The sequence below is a fragment of the Mercenaria mercenaria genome, chromosome 1 (assembly GCF_021730395.1).
Source record: "Mercenaria mercenaria strain notata chromosome 1, MADL_Memer_1, whole genome shotgun sequence".
Taxonomy (NCBI): domain Eukaryota; kingdom Metazoa; phylum Mollusca; class Bivalvia; order Venerida; family Veneridae; genus Mercenaria; species Mercenaria mercenaria.
Genome location: NC_069361.1, coordinates 12,043,527 through 12,064,048, shown reverse-complemented (window position 1 = coordinate 12,064,048; position 20,522 = coordinate 12,043,527). Strand labels below are relative to the sequence as shown.

Sequence of the window (20,522 nt, the reverse complement as noted above, 5' to 3'; positions counted from 1 at the left end):
TCCTTTCATTTGACCCAGTGACCTAGTTTTTGACACCACATGACCCAGATTCCTGCTTGGCCTACAGATCATCAAGATTAACATTCTGACCAAGTTTCATGAAGATAGAGTCAAAAATTTGACCTCTAGATTGTTAACAAGCTTAACCTTTGATTTGCCCTGGTGACTAAGTTTACACCCCACATGACCCAGATTCGAACCTGACCTAGAGGTCATCAAAACAAACTAATCAATTCCCATGAGTTTCAAACTTAAAATTAGGTCTCTGGAGTGTTAACAAGCTTTACATTTTAATTGACCTGGTGACCTAGTTTTTGACCCCACCTGATCCAGATTGAAAGCTGACCTAAATCAAGATTAACATTCTGACAAAGTTTCATTAAGATATGGTCATAAATGTGGTCTCTAGAGTTTTAACTAGATTTTCCTTTGATTTGACCTGGTGACCTAGTTTTTGACCCCACATAACCCAGATTCGAACTTGATGTACATATCATCAAGGTTAACATTCTGACTAAGTTTCATGAAGATACAGTCATAAATGTGGCTTTAAGAATGTTAACTAGCTTTTCCTTTGATTTGACCTGGTGACCTAGTTTTTGACCCCACCTGACCCAGATTTAACCTTGCCCTAAACATCATCAAGGTTAACATTCTAACCAAGTTTCATGAAGATACAGTCGTAAATATTGCCTCTAGTTTTAACAAGCCTTTCCTTTGATTTGACCTGGTGACCTAGGTTTTGACCCCATCTGACCTAAAGTGGACCTAAAGATCTTCAAGATTAACATTCTGACCAAGTTTCATTAAGATATGGTCATAAATGTGGCTTATAGAGTGTTAACTACCTTTTCCTTTGATTTGACCTGGTGACCTAGTTTTTCACCCCACCTGACCCAGATTTAAACTTTACCTAAAGAGCATCAAGGTTAACATTCTGACCAAGGTTCATTAAGATATAGTCATAAGGTGGCCTCAAAAGTGTTAAAAAGCTTTACCTTTGATTTGACCTGGTGACCTAGTTTCTGACTCCACTTGACCTAGATTTGAACTTGACCTAAAGATCATCAAGATTAACATTCTGACAAAGTTTCATAGAGATATTATCATAAATGTGGCCTCTAGAGTGTTAACAAGCTTTACATTTGATTTGACCTGGTGACCTAGTTTTTGACCCTACCTGATCCATATTTAAGCTTGACCTAAAGATCATCAGGATTAACATTCTGACTAAGTTTCATTAAGATACGGTCATGAATGTGGCCTCTTAGAGTGTTTTCTCGCTTTCCTTTGATTTGACCTGGTGACCTAGTTTTTGACCCCACCTGTCCCAGATTTACAGCTGACCTAAAAATCTTCAAGGTTAACATTCTGACTAAGTTTCATTAAGATATAGTAATAAATGTGGCCTAGAGTGTTAACTAGCTTTGTCTTTGATTTGACCTGGTGACCTAGTTTTTGACCCAACATGACCCAGAGTTAAACTTGACTTCAGGATTATCAAGATTAACATTCTGATTAAGTTTCATGAAGATACAGTCATAAATGTGACCTCTAGAGTGTTAACAAGCTTTACATTTGATTTGACCTGGTGACCTAGTTTTTGACATGACCCAGTATCGAACTTGTCAAAGATTTTATTGAGGGTAACATTCTGATTAAGTTTCATTAAGATTGGGCCAAAATTGTGATCTCTAGAGTGTGAACAGTGAAATTGTCGACGGCGGACAGAAGACGGACACAGGGCGATCACAAAAGCTCACCTTGAGCACTTTGTGCTCAGTTGAGCTAAAAATGAGATATGGTCCAAGTTTTGGTTTGGTACGTCAAACATTTTGGTCTGTAACATGCTTATTAACCTCAATGTTGAATAGCATTTGTTACAGTTATAAAAATTTAGTGATGGATGGCAAAGTTGTAACTGAAAATGTCACTATAATCTTGGACCTAATGGCCAAATTGCCTTGTTTCGAGGTAAGTTTATGCCCACTGACATGAATACCTGTTTCATGGATTAGTGTCATTAAACAGATCCTGTAAACCTTTGACCTCCAAGTATGACCTTGACCTTACTTGTCTGTATCTAGTGCATGACAAATTGTCTTGTTATCTGGAACATTCTGCTATGAAATATTGAAATCCCTAAACAGAAGAAGAGTTATTGACCTTGAACTTGAAGCTACAGGGCAGGCCTTTGGCGTGATTATTGAGAGCATTTGTGCAAAGTGATTTTGAAATCCCTGTATGGATTTCTATTATGATTCAGACATGTACCAAGTCCTGCAAAACCTTTGATCTCCAAGTTTGATCTTAACCTTTGAGTTGTGGACCTGCATCTTGCATCAACATATCTTGTTATTGAGAACATTCGTGACATGTTAATATCAAATCTTTTGATGAATAGATAAGTTAAGGTCAAGACATGGAACAGACCTTTGACTTTTAACAGTGTTAACCTCCAAGTGTGACCTTGACCTTGGAGCTACAGTCCTGGGTCTATGCACAACAAATTGTATTATAGTGTACATTTGTGCCAGGTGACACATTATTTTGTTATGAAGAACATTTGTGCCAAGTTATATGAATATCCCTAAATACATGACTGGACAATGTGACGGACACACAGATGAATGCAGCCTATTTCTATTTCCCTATTCTTTGAAGAAAAAGCAAGAAGAAATATCTTAGTTAATATAATGACAAGAGCTGTCTGTAAGACAGCATGCTCCACTATTCAGCGATTTGACAGTAAAATGAATTTATGTTTCAATAAGAGACCTCTACTTTAAAAGGAAGATACACCAAGATATAAAAAGACCCTACTACTCAGAGGGGTTAAAGGTCAAGTATGGAAGGGTTACTGAATACTAAAGTTATATTCTGAAAGCAAAGATTGTCAAAAAACTTTAAGTATGAAAGGGGCATAATTTTGTCAAAAATACAATTAGAGTTATGGGGATTGTAACCACACAAGCAGATGATGATTATAAAGAGATTTTTTTAATTTCAAGTCATTATCTTTTAAAGTACCAAAGATATGTCTATAAACGAAGCTTTCGAAAAAATTTACCATGAAAATAATTCCAAGTATAACAACTTGGTGACCTTGACCTTGGGTAAAATGGGCCCAGCCCCTGACCATACTTTGTTTGTATGCTGGACAATGTTTATGTGAACTTACAGTAAGATATAAGCAATAATAACACAGATATGACAGAAAAACAAAGGTTGCCGAAAAACGTTAACCTTAAAAATAACCTAAGTATAACACCTTGGTGACCTTGACCTTGGGTATAATGGGCCCAGCCCCTGCACATACTTTGTTTGCATGCTGAACAATGTTAATGTGAAGTTACAGTAAGATATAAGAAATGGTAACAAAGAAAAACAAAGGTTGCCGAAAAACTTTAACCAAGAAAGCTCATGCTGACGCCGAATAGTGGAGCTAACAAGAGCTGTCACAGGAGACAGTGCGCTCGACTATTTCGATGCTGGATAGTGGAACTGGGCACATCTGAGGAAACTGGAGCTGTCGCTGAAGTGTTTAATGACCCCAATTGTTTTTTTGTTTTTTTTATTTAACGTCGCACCGACACATGATAGGTCATATGGCGACTTTCCAGCTTTAATGGTGGAGGAAGACCCCAGGTGCCCCTCCGTGCATTATTTCATCACGGGCGGGCACCTGGGTAGAACCACCGACCTTCCATAAGCCAGCTGGATGGCTTCCTCACATGAAGAATTCAACGCCCCAAGTGAGGCTCGAACCCACATCGATGATGGGCAAGTGATTTGAAGTCAGCGACCTTAACCACTGACCACAATTGTGGATGAAGATATTGCACAATAGCCCGAGTCTGTGTCAAAAATATTAAGTAATAAGAGAAGTAAAGATAAGCATATCAAAACACTATACAAGTATGATTGTATATAAGTATATTCTAAGCAAAAAGGGGGCATAATTCATTAAATATTGGTGCAAGAGTTACGCATCTTGTGTCATATGATGTGGGTGAGGATGTGGAACAACTACTTCAAGTTTGAATCAAACGCATTTCATTATAACTGAGATAAAAATTATAGTTTACTGAAAATGCATCAAAATAAACCTTAAATTAAAAGTAAAAGGGGGCATAATTCATAAAAAATTGGTGCCAGAGTTATGCACCTTGTGCCATATGATGTGGGTGATGATGCTGAACAATTATTTTAAGTCTGAATCAGTAATAACAAGAGATAGAGTGAAAGTACATCAAAACTTTTACCTGAAATTCTAAATAAAAGGGGAAATAATTCATGAAAAACTGGTGTCAGAGTTATGCACCTTGTGTCGAATGGTGTGGCTGATGCTGTTGAACAACAATTTCAAGTTCGAATTAATCCATTCAGTAATAACAGAGACAGAGTGTAAGTGCATAAAAACTTTAACCTGAAATTCTAAGTAAAATGGGTGAATAATTCATGAAAAATTGGTGCCAGAGTTATGCACCTTGTGTCATATGATGTGGGTGATGATGTTGAACAATTACTTTAAGTCTGAATCAAATCCATTCAGTAATAACGGAGACAGAGTGAAGGTGCATAAAAACTTTAACCTGGAATTCTTAGTAAAAAGGGGAATAATTCATGAAAAATTGTGCCAGAGTTATGCACCTTGTGTCATATGATGTGGATGATGATGTTGAACAAATATTTTAAGTTTGAACCCAATCCGTTCAGTAATAACAGAGGTAGAATGAAAGTGCATCAAAACTTTAACCTGAAATTCTAAGTAAAAAGGGGGAATAATTCATAAAAAATTGGTGACAGAATTACGCACCTTGTGTCATATGATGTGGGTGATGATGTTGAACAACTATTTTAAGTTTGAATCAAATCCATCAAGTAATAACAGAGATAGAGTGAAAGTGCATCAAAATTATAACCTGAAAATCTAAGTGAAAAGGGGAGATAAATCATGAAATATTGGTGCCAGAGTTATGGCCCTTATGTCAGATGATGTGGGTGATGATGAGGAATAACTATTTCAAGTTTGAATCAAATCCATTGGGTAATTACAGAGATGTTGAAAAAAGAGAAAGTGTAAAAAAACTTTAACTAAGGTGGGGATGTGGAAAGACGCCGACGCTGGGTCAAGTAGGATAGCTCTCCTTATACTTTGTATAGTCGAGCTAAAAAGGGGCAACGATAGAAAACAGGGACAACCCTTGTACACAAATTCATAACTAGGTTTAGCTTCAATTTATTTTATTTTTTCACTTATTAAAAACACTGTTCTAACACTGGTATTCTTTTTCCATTTTCACTTATTGAGAGAATTGGAACTGAAGGAGAACAGCTTCCTCCACATAAATTTTCACAGTATGCTTTAGCAGTGGATCACATATTCACAAAATCTATATCACATCTCTCCTACGATTTTAAAGTTCTGATTTTCTTCATCTCTCTGTACAGGACAGTTTGGTCCACTGAAAAGAAATCATAAAAGATATTAGTGTTACCAACAATTTTCTTTTATCCTGTGTCATTAATGCAATACAATATTAAAATAACAGCTCGTCGAACACGAAATGCCTCCCCTTGATGCATTCAGTAATTGCGCAAGGAACAGAAATTATATGCTCACTGTAAACAAAAGTTCTTCCATTCTGGTTTAATCTGACCATGACCTTTAACCTATTAGCCTAACAAGAGATTACAGAGTGATCTTGGCGCCATCCACTGAGCCATATTTGAATGTTTCAAATTTCAAGACTAGCTCAAGGTCAAATTTCATTTCGGTACAAAACAATGTGTATGTGGTCCAAATTTGAAAACTGTGGCTTGAGAAAGGGAAAGTAGGTCACTACATCAATTTCAAGGTCAAAGTTCATTTCGGTAGACAGAACTATGCATGTGCTTCAAATTTGAAGGCTGTAGCTTGAGAAATGTGAAAGTAGGTAATAGGTAAAAATCAATGTCAAATTTCAATTCAGAACACAAAAATATGCATGCGGTCCAAATTTGAAGCCTGTAGCTTCAGAAATGTGAAAGTAGGTCACTATGTCAATCTCAAGATCAAAGTTCATTTCGGTAAACAAAACTATGCATGTGGTTCAAATTTGAAGGCTGTAGCTTGAGAAATGTGAAAGTAGGTCACTAGGTCAAAATCAAGATCAAATTTTATTTCGGAACACAAAACTATGCAAGTGGTCCAAATTTGAAGCCTGTACCTTCAGAAATGTGAAAGTAGGTCACTAGGTCAATCTCAAGATCAAAGTTCATTTCAGTACACAAAACTATGCATGTGGTTCAAATTTGAAGGCTGTAGCTTGAGAAATGTGAAAGTAGGTCACTAGGTCAAAATCAAGGTCAAGTTTTATTTTGGAACAAAAAACTATGCATGTGGTCCAAATTTGAAGCCTGTACCTTCAGAAATGTGAAATAGGTCACTAGGTCAATAACAAGGTCAAAGTTCATTTCAGTACACAAAACTATGCTTGTGGTTCAAATTTGAAGGCTGTAGCTTGAGAAATGTGAAAGTAGGTCACTAGGTCAAAATCAAGGTCAAATTTTATTTTGGAACAAAAAACTATGCATGTGGTCCAAATTTGAAGCCTGTACCTTCAAAAATGTGAAAGTAGGTCACTAGGTCAATAACAAGGTCAACTCATGTCAAGGTTCATCTTGCCACTCAAAACTATACATGTGGTCCAAATTTGAATGATGTAAGTTATGGACATGAAAGTTCTAAGTTTTTCCCTATATAAGTCTATATGAACCATATGACCCCTGGGATGGGGCCATATTTGACCCTAGAGGGATAATTTGAACAAACTTGGTAGAGAACCACTAAATGATGCTACAGTACAAAATATCAAAGCCATAGTCTTTGTGGTTTGGACAAGAAGATTTTCAAAGTTTTTCCCTATATAAGTCTATGTAAACCATGTGACCCCAGGGCAGAGCCATATTTGACCCTGGGGAATAATTTGAACCATCTTAGTAGAGGACCACTAGATGATGTCATATACAAAATATCAAAGCCCTAGGCCCTGTGGTTTTGGACAATAGGTTTTTCAAAGTTTTTTCCTATATAAGTCTATATAAACCATGTGACCCCTGGGGTGGGGCCATATTTGACCCCAGGGAAATAATCTGAACAATCTTGGTTGAGGACCACTAGATTTTGCTACATACCAAATATCAAAGCCCTAGGCCCTATGGTTTTGGACAAGAAGATCAGAAACCGTTTTAACTGTTCCTGGCCAATGTGACCTGGACCTTTGACCTAATGACCTCAAAATCAATAGGGGTCATCTGCTGGTCATGGCCAACCTAACTATCAATTTTCCTGACACTAGGCCCAAGCGTTCTAGAGTTATTGCCTGGAAACCATTTTACTGTTCCTGGTCACTGTGACCTTGACCTTTGACATACTGACCTCAAAATCAATAGGGGTCATCTGCTGGTCATGACCAACCTCCCTATGAACTTCCGTGACCCTAGGCCTATGCGCTCTTGAGTTATCATCCGGAAACCGTTATACTGTTCAGGGTCTCTGTGACCTTGACCTTTAACATACTGACCTCAAAATCAATAGGGGTCATCTGCTGATCATTACCAACCTCACAATCAATTTTCATGATCCTAGGCCCAAGTGTTCTTGAGTTATCATCCGGAAACCGTTTTACTATTCAGGGTCACTGTGGCCTTGACCTTTGACATACAGACCTCAAAATTAATAGGGGTCATCTGCTGGTGATGATCAACCTCCCTATCAACTTTCATGATCCTAGGCCCAAGCATTCTTGAGTTATCATCCGGAAACGGATTGGTCTACATTCCGACCGACAGACCTACCGACCGACATCTGCAAAACAATATACCCCTCCTTCTTCGAAGGGGGGCATAAAAATCAAAGGGCCAAAACTTATTCACCCAGAAAACTCATACAATATGTGTATCTAGGCTTGGTTATGATTACTCCTAGGAAATTTTCAATGAAAAACAAACAACAGTGAAGGAGTAGGTAGTCTAGACACATTTTGTAATAATAAAAGAAAATAGGTGCCAAAACTCCAAAATATAATTTGTTCAGAATATACACTGACATGCACAACTACATGTCATACACGTGAAGATCTGTCAAAATCTGATCAACAGGTTTGGAGAAGATGACAATGAAATGCAAAGCTACACTTCATATAAACTGTTACTAGGAAATTTTATTGAAATTCGACCAGCAGTTTAGGAGATGCTGACAGACAGATAGACAGATGGAAGACTACCAATGTTATATCTCCTGAGATAAGCTGTTTAACCCTTACCATGCTAAATTTCTATAATGGACTGGTCCATCTTTCAATTTGGGCAGTACCATTTATCATTTGAAGGGGAGTTTACTGAAAATTTACTGACTGAATAGCGAACAGTGCAGACCATGATCAGACTGCATGGATGTGCAGGCTGATCTTGGTCTGCACTGGTCGCAAAGGCAGAATCTTCTGCCGCCAGCAGGCTAAGGGTTAAAGACATAGAATAAAATGAATGGCTAAATAATCCTTACCTATTGGATCTTTATACAACATCTCAAGTTTATCAGTCCCCTTTGGTTTAATGCGTACAATTTTGTGACCAGTTCCTGCCAAACTCTCTAACAACACCATTACCATCCTGAAATACAAAATTACAGTCCTAATACAGAGGACAACATAATGAAATACAGAATAACAGTATTCACACATAGGAAAACATCCCAAAATACTGAATTACAGTCCTAATACAGAGGAAAACATCCTGAAATACAGAATTAAAGTCCTAATACTGAAATCCAGAATTACTGTCCTAATACAGAGGAAAACATAATGAAATACAGAACTACAGTCCTAATACTGAAATCCAGAATTACCATCCTAATACAGAGGAAAACATAATGAAATACAGAATTACAGTCCTAATACAGAGGAAAACATTCTGAACTACAGCTGCTTTTGAGAAAAGCGCATGTCTCCCACAACTGCCTAATCATCTGAATAGTAAGTTTGTATTCATATACCGTTTACTCACAGAAAATATACCTTTGATAGTTTTGGTTTAAGTGTTGGAGTAAGTAGCCTATCAGTAATTCAAGGGCCATAATTCCGATATGCCTGGACTGATTTGGCTAGTTATCAAACTTGGCCAAGGACTTATTGGCAAACAAATTTTGTTCAAGTTTGGTGAAGATCGGATGAGAAATGTTCAACTTAGAGTGCAGACAAGATTTGTGACAGATGGATGGATGGACACACAGACAGACAGGAGTAAACCAGACATAAATACAGAACTACAGTCCTAATACAAAAGAAAACATCCTGAAATACAGAATTACAGTCCTAATACTGAAATGCAGAATTACCCTCCTAATACAGAGGAAAACGTTCCAACATATAGAATTACAGTCCTAACACAGAGGAAAACATTCCAAAATACAGAATTACAGTCCTAACACTGAAATACAGAACTCCAGTCCTAATACAGAAAAAAACATCCTGAAATACAGAACTGCAGTCCTAATACAGAGGAAACTACAGACCGGTTCATGAGGAGAAATCATTTGAATATATTTCTATTTTTAGCTCTAGCAGCCTCTAAAAAGGGCCAAACTATGCAGTTCATGAAAAGTCATTTTTCTACTTTAAGCTTTAGTGGCCCCTCAAAGAGGTAAAGCAGAACCATTTCAACAAGACAGGGTCTTGCAAAGATGCTTCAAACCAAGATTGGTGTAACCTGACTAGCAATTTCAGAGGAGAAGATGCTGATGTAATTTGTGGATGAAGTACGATGGATGACAGATGATGGAATGGATGCCTGACCATCCTTCTATATTAGTAAATCACTCTGAACTTTTAATCCAAGTGAGTAAAAAAACTGTTGATACTTGTTTGGAGAAAAGTCCTCAATCCTAGCATTTCCAATGGACAATCCAAACATATCTAGAAGCATTGAAGAGTGTGTTACATTCTTTAATCCTTCACCTTAGTAGAAGAATTGAAAGAACAAGTATAATGTCAAAGTTGCAGGCTAAAGCCCCAAAAAATGTTCAAAATGCTTGACAGGACAAGAATCTGTTACCAAAGTCTACAACCTAGGGAAAATTTTAAAAAACACTGCCAACCAATAAACTTCTTCGAAGTAACAAGGGCAACAAACTAAAAATGTCTGTTATCACAAATATTAAATAACATAGTTTATGAAAAAGTAACTACATGTACATGTATATAGTTTGAAGATGTCTAGAAATCCATGATTTTATTTTAAAATTGGTTAGAAAAAAAAGAAATTAATAAACAAACAAAATGCAAGACTTTGGTAGATATATATCAGTTGATGTATTGCAATCTAAATAATGCTATATTAATCTATATCCAAAATAAAGACGTAACTGGTTTATATTCTGAAAATCTACAATCATTAATAGCTTTTTTATTAGTCGCGTACTAAATAAGTACTATTAGCATGTGAAGTTTGAAGTCCTGGGTGCAGTGGTTTGCGAGTAAAGTGCCTTCATGCAAAAAGTTAACATTGGCCCTTGTGACCTTGACCTTTGACCTGGTGACCCCAAAGTCAGTAGGGGTCGTGTACTCAATAAGTACTATCAGCATGTGACGTTTGAAGGTCCTGGGTGCAATGGTTCACAAGTAAAGTGCCTTCATGCAAAATGTTAACATTGGCCCTTGTGACCTTGACCTTTGACCTGGTGACCCCAAAGTCAGTAGGGGTTGTGTACTCAATAAGTACTATCAGCATGTGAAGTTTGAAGGTCCTGGGTGCAGTGGTTCGCGAATAAAGTGCCTTCATGCAAAAAGTTAACGTTGTGACGAACAAACGAACGAACTAACTAACGAAGGGATGGACAGTTGAAAACTAATATGCCTCCCTTTGGGGGCATAAAAATCTTAAATAATGAAAAAGCGGCAGCAATTTAAATACATCGAGTAAAACGACCTTTGGCAAACAGATTTCTGCAAGTGCGGCAGAATAGGTTACGGGACCGAGATCTTTCTCGTGAATGTAAATAAAAAATTGTTTTAAAATAAAGCAGTATGATGTCGCTGTGGTTTTTAATAAGTTTAATAAGTAAATGAATCTTTGTACATGTCTTTTTTGACTCGACACTACGTCAGATATTCTTTTCAAACAATAATGTAAATTCCTTGAGGGCAAATAAGTCATAGAGGTAGGATATCTACTATAATCGTTTGACACATTTACCTGTCAGTTTATACGGGATACTGCACATTCGTTTTTAAAAAATTAAAGAAGATACTTTTTTACTGATTTCTTCTCAGCAATTTAAAGAACCGAGTCCGTACGATCAGACAGTGATGTGTCACATGGCGCGAAAACATGAGGTAATGCCATGACAATCTCGGGTAATTATACTGCTTTGATCTCCGCTTCAGACGCCATGATACCAACACACTTCTTTTAGCTCTTTGAGGGGGATGACGAAAACAAGGCCAATTACTTGTTTATCAACAGAATAATTACCGATAATTGTTAATGGTTTTTTTTTTGGGTGGGTTGATGATGATTATTGTGTCCAATTTTACCCCGGGGGTCATGATTTTGAACAAAGTTTGTAGAAGTCTACTAGGCAATGTTACATATCATATATCTAAGATCTAGGCCTTCTGGTTTATTTTTAGCAAATTTATGAAGATTTCCCTATGTACAATCAAGTAACCCCTGGGGCTGGGTCAATTTGACCATGGGGGGTCAAGAGTTGAACAAATTTTGTAGAGGTCCACTAGGCAATGCTACATGTCAAATATCTAAGCTTTAGGCCTTCTGGTTTATTTTTAGAAAAGTTTGAAGATTTTTCTATTTACAATCAAGTAACCCCATGGGGTGGGGTCAATTTGACCCTGGGGTCATGATTTGAATAAATTTTGTAGAAGTCTACTAGGCAATGCTACATGTGAAATATCTAAGCTCTAGGCCTTCTGGTTTATTTTTAGAAAACTTTTGAAGATTTTCCTATGTAAAATAAAGTGACTCTTGGGGCGGGGTCAATTTTGACCCCGGGGGTCATGATTTCAACAAATCTTGTAAAGGTCCACTAGGCAATGCTACAAGTCAAACATCTAAGTTCTAGGCCTTCTGGTTTATATTCAGAAAATTTTCGAAGATTTTCCTATGTAAAATAAAGTGATCCCTGTGGCGGTGTCAATTTTGACCCCGGGGTCATGATTTGAACAAATCTTGTAAAGGTCCACTAGGCAATGCTACATTTCAAATATCTAAGCTCTAGGCCTTCTGGTATATTTTTAGAAATTTTTTGAAGATTTTCCTATGTAAAATCAAGTGACCCCTGGGCCAGGGTCAATTTTGACCCCGGGGGTCATGATTTGAACAAATTTTGTAGAGGTCCACTAGGCAATGCTTCATGTCATATATCTAAGCTCTAGGCCTCCTGGTTTATTTTTAGAAAAATTTTGAAGATTTTCCTATGTAAAATCAAGTGACCCCTGAGGCGGGGTCAATTTTGAACCTGGGGTCATGATTTGAACAATTTTAGTAGAGGTCCACTAAGCAATGCTACATGTCAAATATCTAAGCTCTAGGCCTTTTTGTTTATTTTTTAAAAAATTTTGAAGATTTTCCTATGTAAAATCAAGTGACCCCTGGGGCGGGGTCAATTTTGATCCTGGGAACATGATTTGAATAATTTTAGTAGAGGTCCACTAAGCAATGCTACATGTCAAATATCTAAGCTCTAGGGCTTCTGGTTTTTGAGAAGAAGATTTTTTAAGATTTTCCTATGTAAAATTAAGTGACCCCTGGGGCGGGGTCAATTTTGATCCCGGGGTCATGATTTGAACAAAATTGGTAGAGGTCCACTAGGCAATGCTTCACACCAAATATCTAAGCTCTAGGGCTTCTGGTTTTTGAGAAGAAGATTTTTGAAGTTTTTCCTTTCGGTTGCCATGGCAACCAGAGTTCTACATGGAATTCAATTCTTTGAACAATTTTTGTAGAGCTTCACCCAAGGAACATTCCTGTGAAGTTTGGATGAAATTGGCTTAGTGGTTTATGAGGAGATGTTGTTTAAAGGAAAGTGTGGCAGGATGGACGCCGGACGGTGAGCGATTACAATAGCTCACCCCGAGCAGTTTGTGCTCAGGTGAGCTAAAAATAGTAGTAGCAGTAGTAGTAAGTATAAGAAAATAGTAATAACAGTAGTTCTAAGCAGTAGTAGTAAGTAGAAGTACTAAGTACTTAGTAGCTGTAGTAGTAGTCAGTGGTAGTAGTAGTAGTTAGTAGTAGTAGTAAGTAGTTGTAGTAGTTAGTAGTAAGTAATAGTAGCAGTAGGCAGTAGTTGCAGTAGTAAGTAGTAGTAGAAGTAGTTCATAGTAGTAGTAAGTAGCAGTAGTAGCAGTAGTAGTAGTATTTAGATAGATGGTGAAGAGCAAATGATGTCACTACTGGTAAGTTTCTGAAGTATGATATTATAGCTTTACCAGGTATAATGAGACTTAATTTAAACAAACTTTAATTGTTTCCTGCGAATCATTATCATGTTCAGGCACATAATTTTCTGTGATTACTTGTCAATAAATATCTTTGTTACAGTGTTGTAAATTCATGCTGTTTTTTTTTTGCTCCATTAGGTATTGTAATAATTTAAATATGTAATTAATTACATTTGCAGTGTAAATGTAATATAATTCATTATATCTTCAAAACTGATGTATTCTTAACTTTATTGAACACTTTGTAACTCTCATTTATTTAATTACATTTTAAAGTGTCTGTACTAAACTGACTATTAATGTTCATCTCATTTTCATTTTGAGTAGTCAACAATTTGTAGTAGGAATTTTTACAAAAATAAACTCTAGTTTCCTCTAGCTAACTTTGACACTTTGCCTTATTTCATATTACAACTGTATGCAACTAGATGCAAGAACTGTGAAAATGCTACTGGTACTGATGATAAACCCGGACAGATGATAAAGTCGACCACCTTGGAAATATTTGATTGCAATCGGTTATTTATAAAATTTAACACACCATCTTATAGTTTCCGCTTACAACACCAACTGGTGTAAACAAAAACAAAATTGGTAAATATTCTGTATAAATGTAGCCGGATTGAATTTTGGTGATTAAAAGTCTTTGGATGATTTTAGTAGATTTGTGTAAATATTAACCGCGAAAAAGGCGTCACGTGATTTCAGTTAAGAAGGGAAGACATGTTTTATAAGAGAAGTGATTTTATAGTAAATTATGAGAAATAGTAAGGGTTCACAGGTTAGTTATCGGTTTAAAATGGTTGTATTTATTGTTCGGTTGCTTATAATGGGCTTCACCTTATTTGTATTTAAGTAGGGCGTTGTAATTTGGCACTTGTAATCCAGTTGTCATATGTATTCGCGAATGATCAAAATAGCAGCAAATGTTTCTGACTTCTTTAATGAAGTAATAATGTTCACCTATCTTATGTTTTGTGCACCATCTTAATTTTCAGCTAACCTGTCACAACCATCACTGGAGAGCAGAGAATTACAAGAGACATTGTTGTGTTGTGTGTGAGTGAAAGCCATTCATTTCCATAAATTGGTAAGCCTAACTTGTTTCCCTTTTGTGATTGTATTATTATTTTATATTTTATCTTTTGTAATGCTGAAGACACTGTTTATGGCGATAACGAGTTAGTTTTGTATTACCGGTTAACTGGAATACTGGTCACTAGAACGGTATAGAATAATGTCATATAAAAGTAACGACTAAGAGTTTATTTTATCTTAAGAGTACAGCACATGTTGTGTATATTGTTTGAAATGCTGTATTTAATTGTATTGTAATTTAATTAGCTCGACTAAGCATTGTTCGGTTTATGCTTGTATGTAAACTGGTGTCTTTTTGACCAGTTATGGGAACTGATTGTGACTTCACATACTTGACCGCTGTTATGAGCTGTTACGCATTGCACGGGTTCCTAAACCCTGAATTTTCGATTGTCGAGATTATTAAATAGTTGGAGAGTCGAGCACAGCTGTCCTATGACAACTCTTGTATAATACATATATATTTTAGTATTCATGGAAATATTGTTAATTCCAGTATTCATGAAAATATTGTAACTGTTTACTTGGAATAATTCTAAGTAATGTTTAGTAAATATGTGTTTATCTTTTTAGGATGGAATTATCATTCTATCTCAGTCAACGGTTGATGATAAGGAAAACTTCTGAGAAATGCACCGTAGAGAACTGTATACGTGCATATGTGGACTTTGTGGTTTTATGGACATATTAGAAAGTTTGGGTTTTCTTGATTATAACAGGAACTCTGAATGAACTATAAGTTGTGGTGTAAGAATACTGGAAAGAATTAGTAATATTATTGGAGTATAATAAAGTAATATTTAAAACAGAACCCACCTCTTGACTTACTTCTAAATTTAATTTATTACTGGGTAAGCCAGAAGGATACATAAATAAAAGGCTTACATAAATTTGTATAAAAAACATTTATCCAAATTACTGGGGAAGAGGGTGATTTTTTGCGCAAGCTCACTGTCTGAACATGAAGGCCTGACATTTGGTAACTTTTCATTACTTGATCAGGAAAGACTGTTGCAGCATTTTGGAGAAAGTTTCAATATAATAATACCAAGCAAATTTTGTAAATTACAAAGTGTTCGACTTTATCATCAGTAAACGTTCATACAGTCCCCTTTTTACATACCCCTTTTAGGGCCTCACTTCGTGTGAGTTTGCTTACTAAATATAAATTTGAATTATGTAAAGTTTTCAGCAAAGGTTAAGTTTTATTTTGATACGGACCATTGATCACATTTTACAGAAATAAAAAAGTTACAGGTAAAAAAGCTCATTTTCTGTTCGGGCTTATCATCAGTACCAGTATCCAAAACATATAACATCCGAAATAAAAGTAATTGACATAAATATCGCGAAAACATATGATACTAACGCAGTCCCTCCAATCTATGAAGGTAATACAATGCAACAAGAAAACTTAATGTAGTATAAATTACTTTATTTTCTGTGCTGCTGACATATTTCTTTACTGTGTAATTAAGCCCGAAACAGTCTTTTCACTTTAATTTTCATTCTTCAAACCTGACCTTGACCGGTACTTTTGATTAAATAAGAAATCAAAGCCTTGAGACGGCTGGTGGGGGCTGGTTTTGGTAGATTTATTTTTTGTTTTATGGCAACTACTGTGTACCATAATGGCATTCGTTAACATCTAGGACAAAGCAGAGAACAGCTAAATTTACATTTTGTCTATTAAAATTGCCATGTCACCTGTACAAATTGTAACCGTATAAAACTGAAACAACAAACAGTTTGCACGCTCAAAAACAAAACTTCCCTGCGAAATATTAACATTCACCCCCCCCCCCCCCCCCACCCTTACCTTATAATATCTCTCTTATCAATAGCGTTAAAGGTAAAAAGTAAAGGTCCATATAAAAAGGTAAGCTTTATTAAACGTTCCATATAATCAACAGACAACATGAGCTACAAAATCCTGGTACCACCCTTTAAGTACTGAGTGCCAAGTGTCTTTAGTATGACCCAGCCAGGGATCGAACCCCTGACACTCCGCAAACAAAAAAGACACTATACCATTGGGATATTGTGGCGCTATTTAATAATATACGCGTACATATGATATATTTTTCACACTCTAATATAACAAAGCAAATGCCAAAATATTAAAATACATGTATGGGTAACAAATCAAATGTGCCTCAAATATAAGATGAGCTCTCTGTGACCTCACATGAAGTAATCTAAATGGACAGCTGGAATGCAATACCTTATCATTGATAGATCTTAAATAATCTGAATTGTCAGTGTGAATGGAGACAGATTAAATTAGGACTGCTTGATCATTGATAATTCATTCATGATGTGATGATGTTCATATCATGGAACAATTTTGTATAGCACATGAACATTATTTTGATGTGATTAGGAATAAAATAAAGATTCTATGATTTTCAAAAGTACTCTTATAAATTTGGTAGCGGGTAAACCCGCCCCCTCCCCCTCCAAAAAAATCACGTTTTTGGGAACAAAACACGGCAAAAATTAGAATACATATTGTGGAAGAAATGTATATAGGTTTTACTTCTGCCCCAAGGTTATTTTTGAATGAAGTGAGCAAAATTTAAAACAATCCCACAGGACTCGACCTTAATATTTCAATGTCGGAGTAAGAATTCTGTCTCATTAAATCCTTTTACTTGAGGCACCCTAGAAAAAAATGATATTCTCAATTTTATTTTGTGTTTTATAATTGTTTACCAATAGTTTGACGGGTTTTTTTTATCAAAATTAATAAAATTAATAGCTAGTATAATGAATTCTCTGCAAACGTTTTGGACAGTGGCCATCACTTTGAAATGTGTCTGTACTTAAGCTAGAGGAAATATCATGAATTATACAAAATTTATATAAAAAAAAAACCAAAAACAAAAAACGGCAAGGTAAAAGAAAGTTGTTTAAATTTTGCATACAAGTCTATCACTGGATATGCTGTAACATTGTTTTGAACATTTGAAATATTCACCATTACGTGGGTCATACCTTAAGCTAATATTGAACCCATCAGTCGTTTAGAAATTGTTTCCCTTAATTATCAAGTCGACAGAAAAAGACATAGACAGTCAGACATGCAGGCAGGCAGGCAGACAGACTGACAGAGCCATTCATAAACTGTTAAAACTATTGTACAAAAGCACAGCGGACGAGACAGATTTGCTTCCAAATAAAAGTGCCTCTATATAGACAGTGGGTAAACTCCATTCAATATCGCATACATCAACAGACAACATAAGCTACAAAGCTCTTGTGTGACCAACATGGTTTCCAGTAACAGATAATATTTTATGTCTTGGAACAATCTTTTAAATACCGAGTCCCAAGCAATGGTACCAGTACCATTTTCACGACTTGTTATGACGCGGCGGGGAATAGAACTCCCAGAAGATAGGAAAGAGAAAAGAATAAGTTAAGAGTAGGAGAAAACTTATACAGAATACAGAATACAATCAGTGTATGTGCATAACAGAAAATATTAGCAATACATGCATTTCGTTATTGACCTTACACTAAATCTTTGGTCATAAACCAATCTTGCAACCATGACAGAAGATGGTTTAGACTTCAACAGACCACAGAAAAAAATCTTTGGGTGTTTTTGTAATTAAAATTCCATCAAATGTTGTACGCAACGTTAATGATCACTGCTCAGTCAACATATATATAGCTCATTCTAGAGATACAAGTTAAATGTAATGAATACTGGCCTTTTTTAACGTTCGTTCACTTGTATTTTTTTACAAATCTTTACTGTGTTTATCTGTAGTAATGAAAAAATAAAATAATTCTTTTTTTTCGTAGTACATTTGTAATTATAATGATTGAAACACACGTTTCTATTCAAGTTCAAATAACTCTTCCAAATCTATAGGTTTCATTTTCGTTTCGAATGTTAGCACGTGCTTTAACAGTTTTTGTATCTAATTCTAGATATCACTGAGTTTTAAGCAGTGTTTATGTATGCTTTTAAAATGAGATGTAATATTTCTTACACTGTTTATTTAAACTATTTACTCATTTACATTTCATATATTCAGGCGCAACCAAACCGAGAATCTTCTTATAGATTGTATTTATGGGTAAGCATATTATATTTGGGGTCAGCTTTCAGTATTTCAAGCCCAGTATATGATGGATTGTTTACATGTTTTGTACACTGTTTCAATTTTTCAAGATTGAAAAGTCACAAATATGCATTTGTGTCAATGGCTGTAAATATTTATTGTAATTATGACTTTAGCAGTGTAGATGACAATGTAAAATCAAGTTTAAACTTTATGTCGTGTGTATTACAAAGAATAAATTATTACAACCGAAAATTAGTAACCCTGGTGGCAAAGTCGAAACGACTTTCTTGCAACATGCCGGGAATGATAAAAGAAGTTTATTGACAAATGTACTCCAAACACAGGTTTTACAATATTTATGGTTAAATAGGAAACAAAAATAACGGCTTTTACGTGTGCATATTATAAAATCGGTCATTCTTCGGAGCTGGTATATTACCACTATATAATTATATGGCTATATATAATTAGCCAGTGTAAAGGTATATATAGTGTTGTCAGTATTGTGAAAAAGGACAATATAAGATAAGAAATGGGTATAATTCAAATACGTAGAAATCACACAAAGGTGTCACAAAATCCAACAGATAAAGCCTCGTTCCACGCAACTCACAACACGGGGATGTGCACAAGATCAGCATATATAGACAAAGACACGATCAGACAGTGAGGCACCGCTTGGAATGGTCAGTTACAAAACCACACCTAGGGAGCTTAAACTGGTTTATGGTACGCACCTAACCTCACTACATTGTATTACCCCCGCCATGTTCCAGTCACGGGACAGTGTATATAAAAGGCATCCTCAACAGGTGAACAGTGTTCGGCACAACGGGCCAGTCAATTCTAGAATAGGCCATGCGCATTTTATGAATTCGGACAAAGTGAGAATTACCTTGATACAGTGAGATATGATATATGTGTTGACAATACATTTCGACAGTAGCTTGCTTTTAATTTACGTTTTGGTAGAAGAGTTTGATTATGATTTTCTGAACTATAACGTGGGTATTTCTTCGTCGAATTGGAATAAATCAAATAAAACAAATGCAAAGTAGGAAAAGGCTAAAGCTACTACACACAATTTAATTAGCAGTACATGTTCAAACCGTCCCGTTCAAATAAAATTGAAGTTTTTAGCAGATGCTTAATATTATGTTGAGGATTTTCTGCACGTACTCGTTCACATACAATTAATGAAATCAGAACCTCTCTATATTCATAGTGCGCTTGAGATTATGACCGTATTTGAGATTTACATATTTTCTTTATTTATTGTTTTTGTTTTTGTTTCTGTTTTAATTTTTTTTATCAAGCTACTTTACAGAAAAAAAAAGATATTTAAATACTTTGTAGATGTATGTTTTAAAATCATTTTGAGATGGAAGTAGAATTTAATTTTATCTTGAAGAAATGATTTTAATTTTTGAAAATGGCAAAAACAAAATATGTTTCTTTTTGTTTCAAGAAACGTGTTAATCATATTTCATGAATCATACATCATATAAATTTAAAATAACTACCGAGTTAAAAAATGGTTAAATTACACATAAATTCTAAGGATATTTAAAGATAATATTATAAAAAATCTATTAAAGTTGGACCCACTCAAGTACATCAAACCGAAGTCAACAGTATACACCAATTACTGAATGGTTAAATTTTCAACATCGAATTTTTAAGAAATGTATTTCACGCCGAGATAGTGTATTTTACTTTAAGATACGTTCAGCGCCTTAATGACATATTTTGAATTAAATTTGAGTTTGATACAAGTTTTGGGAATACTTCTTACCGATTTATAACAATACTGTAAAATATTGTCATTTATTGATTTCTAACATCA

General features: G+C 35.4%; 2 long non-coding RNA genes across 2 annotated transcripts; one reads left to right on the top strand and one right to left on the bottom strand.

Annotated features, from left to right (window-relative positions):
- Window positions 1–5,230: 5,230 nt before the first annotated feature.
- On the bottom strand, window positions 5,231–16,168 carry LOC123545788 (uncharacterized). The gene is made up of 3 exons (XR_006685443.2): window positions 16,031–16,168; window positions 8,549–8,655; window positions 5,231–5,468 (listed from the first exon to the last, which is right to left on the bottom strand). It is a non-coding gene; the product is annotated as an uncharacterized LOC123545788 (long non-coding RNA).
- On the top strand, window positions 14,131–15,408 carry LOC123557639 (uncharacterized). The gene is made up of 3 exons (XR_008370386.1): window positions 14,131–14,280; window positions 14,498–14,589; window positions 15,171–15,408. It is a non-coding gene; the product is annotated as an uncharacterized LOC123557639 (long non-coding RNA).
- Window positions 16,169–20,522: the final 4,354 nt, after the last annotated feature.